Source organism: Sander vitreus, chromosome 24 (assembly GCF_031162955.1).
Source record: "Sander vitreus isolate 19-12246 chromosome 24, sanVit1, whole genome shotgun sequence".
NCBI classification, from domain to species: domain Eukaryota; kingdom Metazoa; phylum Chordata; class Actinopteri; order Perciformes; family Percidae; genus Sander; species Sander vitreus.
In genome coordinates, this window is record NC_135878.1 from 7,713,638 (window position 1) to 7,719,860 (window position 6,223).

At 38.5% G+C, this 6,223-nt stretch overlaps 1 long non-coding RNA gene across 1 annotated transcript; it reads right to left on the reverse strand.

Moving 5' to 3' along the window:
• Positions 1-14: 14 nt before the first annotated feature.
• Positions 15-5,644, reverse strand: LOC144512740 (uncharacterized). The gene is made up of 3 exons (XR_013501030.1): positions 5,444-5,644; positions 3,365-3,497; positions 15-1,722 (listed from the first exon to the last, which is right to left on the reverse strand). It is a non-coding gene; the product is annotated as an uncharacterized LOC144512740 (long non-coding RNA).
• Positions 5,645-6,223: the final 579 nt, after the last annotated feature.

Consider the following 6,223-nt stretch of genomic DNA (forward strand, 5'->3'; position numbering starts at 1 on the left):
ACACAGACCAAGGCTAGGTTGATTCATCATTTATTTATTCCATGATAGATTAAAACGCTTCTGGATGGCCTACAATGACATAGAGAACTTCGTTGAAATAGCGCATTCTTCCGCTTCTAAACAAAAAAAAAAAGTAAGTCTCTGCACTGTCTCTGGAGATATGAAATATGACATTAATTAATTAACCCATGTTTGGTCTGTAACTAATTTCACATATTAGGTGTTCTAGCATTGTGATTAGTGGAATACTTTTGTATGTAAATGCATGTTGGAGAGGTCTGAGTGTGAGCCAATGCCAGAGTAAAAGTTAAGTATGACATACTGTGGAAACACCAGACATATTTTCTGAAATAAAAAAGTAACACAGCCATTGTTTTATCTGCGTTTAGAAAGAGGTGGGTGCAGGAGCCACCATCTTGCCAGAGGCAGTGCTAGTAGCCTACTACTGTCGTCTTTTTAGTCTTGCTGACATTCATGAGTAGTGGGTGTAAATGGAGTGAAGCAGGGTACGTAAAACCCAGCCCTTGGGTAGTCTGGTGTTAAGGATGAGGGTGGAGGAGGTGTGTCCGCCCACCCTCACCACCTGGGGTCTGCATGTCAGGAAGTCAAGGATCCTCATGCACAGTGAGGGGTTTAATCCCAGGTCCTTGAGCTTTGTGACGAGCCTGGAGGGAACTATGGTGTTAAACGCTGAACTGTAGTCAATGCACAGCAATCTCACATAGTCCTCCTATCTTTTCCAGGTGAGATCGAGTGGTGTGGAGGATGTGTGCTATGGCGTCTTCTGTTGATCGGATGGGACGGTCATTTTTAGACTTTGCCACTTGTTTCAGGGGTTGCCTTCCTGGAACTGTAGTTCCACTTTCTTCCCGTAGTCCCTTTTTGCCTCCTTTACTGCTCTTTTCACATTGTAGGCTGCTGCTTAGAGTCGTGCATTGGATTTTATTCTTAATTCAAAGTACACAAGTATTCTTAGCAAAATCTACATAATGTATCAAAAGTAAAAATACTCATTACGCAGAATAATGGCCCACAGCAGTTATTTAATTATATATTATAAGATTACAATAACTAATAGTAACTATAATAGTCTATGTATAATCTTCATACATAAACATTTTATTTGACTGCTTTTTTGGATGTTTTTATATTCTGTAAATGTACAGGAATTATCTAAAGTAAAAGTAGTCATGCATGCAGAATGTGTATATTTATTATACCATATTAATTCCTGCTTGAGATATTTTCAGTGGCAGAACTGTCACCTTCTGTATGTTAGACCCAGATTGTGGTGTGTTGTTTATAATGCTGAAGAAGTATAATAGGACTATGTAGCGATAGAGCAGAGTGTAAACTGCTGTCTTCCCTGTGTTACATCTTCTAAAACCCGCTGGTCAGGTGGCTGCTTTGGTGTTCAGAAGGTTGTAGTTTGAAGCCCTCGGCAGGTCTGTCGGGTTTAAAAGAGTAAACACACAAAGCAATGTGTGAAATGTTTTAAAGAATTTGTGCTGAAGCTGAATGTTCTGTCAGCTCATGACAACGATGGCAGCGTTAGTGTTAGAGTTGTTGGTAAGCTGTCAGAGAAGACGTGTGAGTGTGGTAGGCTTGGTGGTGTAGTGCTGCTGTTGTCATAAATCTCTGAGAACGTTTAGCTGGTTCCATCTTCTCCACTCAGATGGGTTTTGAATTTGACATTTTGTAGACAAAACACTGAAAAGAATGCTGCCAAGGGTGAAAGCAGATTGAAGTTATTTCCGATACTACTACCCTTCATCGCTTAATATTGTTCTCCTCCCGCCCTCAGCTTCATGCATCCCTGAACATTAACATATTTAAATTGTGTAAGTGCCACAGAATCGTTCTAACCATACAACTTTGCTGGTAATTTGTTACCAGCAAAAATTAAATACGAGAAGACATTAAATCAAACGCACACTTTCAAGCACTGTGTGTGTTTAGAAGTGCTGTCGCCCACCATTATTATGCCACAGTTACAGTTAAGTTACATAGCTTGTTTGACCTGCTGCCCAGAATAATCCAATAAACTCTCTTCCTCTTGTTTTCTCCCCAGATGAGTTTCTGGACCACAACTGCCTTCTTCATACTGTACTAACGGTATTTTTGTCATGTGTTATATGTCATGATTTTTGTGCGTAAAAAAGGGCTAAAAAAAGTAATTGTATAGTATGTCGAAAAAGTGATTAAAAATCCATAGTATAGTATGTGGTAAAAGTGAAAAAATCCATAGTATAGTATGTTGAAAAAAAGTGATAAAAAGCCATATTATAGTATGTCGAAAAAATTTGATAAAAAAGTCATAGTATAGTATGTCATAAAAAAGCCATAGTATAGTAGGTCGAAAAAAGTAATACAAAAATCCATGATAAAGTATGTACTCATAAAAAAAGTAAGTAATAGTAGTAGTATTATGTGTTATGTCAAAAAAATCAATGTAAAAGTCATACAAAATGTCTAAAAGTGTTGTTACACAGTTAAACTGCATTACATAAAAGTGGATGTACATTTTTTAGGTGTAAAACCTTTAAATAAATTATCTGTCGGGGTGATTGAACCCATTACCTGCGTTTCCTCAAACCAGAGTTCTGTCACACTGAGCTAACTCCTCCAATACTAAAAGCCTTTTCTGTAATTTCGTGCTGGGAGGTTGGTTGGGTGGCACTGAGTGTGCAATAATAGTCTCGACCAAGCACGTTGTCAGGTTCAAGACCTGCTCGCTGCCAGTGTATGTGCAAACCACTTAGGACACACATAGGAATAGACAAATAAAAAGTGTGAACAATAAATAATAGTACCATCAGCTTCAGGGATAGCTCACTGAGATAAGCTACTAACTCAACAATCAAAGTTTTTCAACTTTGAAATGTGAACAATAAATACAACTTCCAACCACTGTAGAGTATCAAATCAGATAGCTCAGTGTGATGGACCACTGGTTAGAACAACACAGGGCTGTGAGTTCAATACTCATGAGGAGTATACCTTATGATGAGGTCCAACACCCAGGAATACAAGGTCCTTTACCCAGGAGACTGGGGTTTGTGCCCTGTGTGTTGTGGAAAAGTACTTTCTAAAACCCAACTGTCAGTGTCTCCATAAAGATGCTAAGGACAGTTGGGATTAGGAAAGTACTTAACTGGGACATGAACCCTGGTCTCCTGGGTGAAAGCCCTGTGTTGTCTTTATGACACTTAGAGAAAAAAATCATGGTTGCAGTTGGCAAGAGGTAGGGTGTGCACAACCCCTTTTGGGAGAGTTGGGGTACTTTGCTGCTCCCTGACTGCTACCAGGATTTCTCCAGCTGTCTAAACCCCAATGCTGCCCCTTTGGGTGGTGCCTACCTTACCTTGCCTTGTGTGTTGCTGCTGGGGCATGCTGGATGTGAACCTGGGTCTCCTGGGTAAGGGACTGATGCTTATTTGACTCTGCTGCCACCTCTGCCGCCACCTCCAGCAGTTACAGCGTGCAGTTAAGACGAACTGTTGGGTTTAGGAAAGAAAGAAATTTTCTGTGAAATGTAGGATACAAACCCCAGTCAGTCAGGGTGATTGAACCCAAGACCTGTGTGTCCTCTAAACAGCATTCCATCATGCTGAGCTATCTGATCTTATACTCTGCACTGGTTGGAAGTTGTATTTATCCTTCACATTTCAGAGGAGAGAGGTTGAAAAACTATTGAGACAAATGTGGGATTTGATCCTTCAACCTCAGATTGTTGCGTCAGTAGCTGATCTCAGTGAGCTACTTCTGAAGCTGACATTTCAAGTTTCCATTCTATTATTGGTTGTTCACACTTTGTCCTTGTAGACTAATTGATTTAATGTGACAAATAAAATGTATTGATTAATTGGTTGATTGATGAATTGGTTGGTTGATTAATTGGTTGGTTGATTTATCTGCTAATTGACTGGTAATTGGTTGATTAATGTATTCATTGATTGGTTAATTTGTTGATTACTTAAATGATTAATTAGGAATAGCTCACTGAGATAAATTACTGACTCAATAATCTGAGATTGAAGGATGGAAACAAGCTAAGGTGAGGGTTAAACTTTCAAGAAGACTGGAGGTTGAGGGTTCCATCCCCTCTGTGGTGCTGTCATTTTCAAAGTCTGAAAACTGGAAGGAGAAAAAGCTAACTTGCATTAGCTTGACCACTACAGGGAAAAGTCACAATGAATTAAACGTGTGTAAAAGTTGGGTTGGGAAAATACCGCCGATCACTGCGACTAGTGAGTTACTTCATTGATCTAGGATCCCCATTAGTTGTTACTGTAGGGGTGAAAGAAGGCTGGTGTGCTGCTATACTGTGGATTGGTTACTCTGCTTAGAATAGTACTTTACACATAAAGCTCTTATAAATATAATATGGTACAGTAAACATACACATTCTGCCTGCATGTCTACTTTTACTTTAGATACTTCCTGTACATTTAGCAGCATATAAAACATCTTATATAGCAGTCAAATAAAATGTTTGAAGAAGATTATGCACAGACTATTTTAGTTACTATTAGTTATTGTAATCTAATAATATATAAAATAACTGATGTGGGCCATTCTTCTGCATAATCAGTACTTTTACTGTTGATACTTTAAGTACACGTTGCTAAAAATACTTGCGTACTTTCAACTAACTAACATATTTCAATGCATGGCTCTTGTATTTGAGTTTCTTTACGCTGGTTTCGTTTCTTTTACTCTACAATCTGAATAATGATCCACAAGTCAGAGTAAATGGTTTGAGTGAATTATTTTTTTTAAGGTTCCTGCTTCTCCAGTTTGACTGATTCAATGAATTTACATATATACATATATATTATAGTTTTGCTAAGTAAAGGATCTGTATACTTCCTCCACTGCTGGTTTTAGTCTTTATTTCACCATGTAGCCAAATATGTGTAACTTCTATTAATTAAGCCATCTTTTTTTCAACAGCAGAGGAAACTGATGTGTTTGTTTTGTTTTACACCAACAAGGCAGGTTGAACACTATTAAAATCCTTGTGTCTGATAGTTAAACATTAAATGTCTAAAATGAAACAATAACAAATATAAGAAAATAAATTTCTAAATAATACAAATTAACAACATAATACATTTAAATAAATGGTCTAGTAAAAGTTAGTATATTCAAACTATTAATTTGTCTGCCTTTATAAAAGTACATTGTTTTGTTTGAGGAGACTGATGTGTAAACACCATACATGAAGGGGTGAAGACACGTCATCGTGACGTAGGGTTGTATACAAGGAAGTGGATTGTGAGTGTGCTGGCTAACACATTCTTGCTAGCTACATAGCTTTAATTTACAGCTTTTACGCAGCATGTTAGCGGCACTTCTAGCGGTAAATCTGACTCAAGCGTTTAAACAGCAACACCGTGTAAAAGTCTACCAACAACACAGAACTCGTTACGTCACTTACTAAATGGTGAGCCAGGAGCACGTGCAGGTGGATAGCGAGTCTGGTAACTAAAGAGAACATGTCTGCAAGTTATCCCACACCAGTTTACTGGCACGCAGGAAGAGGAGACTGTCATTACGAGCCGGCGGAGGACTCTTTCTTATTGGTTGACGCCCTGGAGAAAGACGCAGACAGGCTGCAGCTGATGACGTCAGGTACAGCTCCGACCTGCCGAGGGCTTCAAACTTCAACCTCTCTGAACACCAAAGCAGCCACCTAACCAGCGTGTTTTAGAAGATGTAACACAGGCTACTTCTACATTTCTACATAGACTTATGTGTATATAACATTTACTTTATTCTGTATTTGCGTGTATATAAAGCTAGAAATGTATGTCTCGAATAATTACCAACAGTCATTTATTTTTGCGCTATCATTTGTTGTTAACACTACTGAGGACAATACTTAAACATAGAAATAAACATAGACAGGTAATCATAAACATAGACACAGAGAGTGAGAATACACTTGATATAGAAATGGACACATAGACGCTAAGCATAGACAATGGACACATATACATAGAAATGGACACATAGGCACAGAAGGTAAGCATAAACAAGTATTTAGATGTTACACAGAAACAGTAATATGAACATTAACACTATGGACCCAATTTCTGACCAGAGAAGTGGCTCAGCAAGGTAGGCTGATACCTCAAAGTCTGAAGTGAAAGGATCAAATCCCAGCTCCCCTGTGTAGCCTAACAATCTTGAGATTGTCCAAGTATTCTCCTCAGTA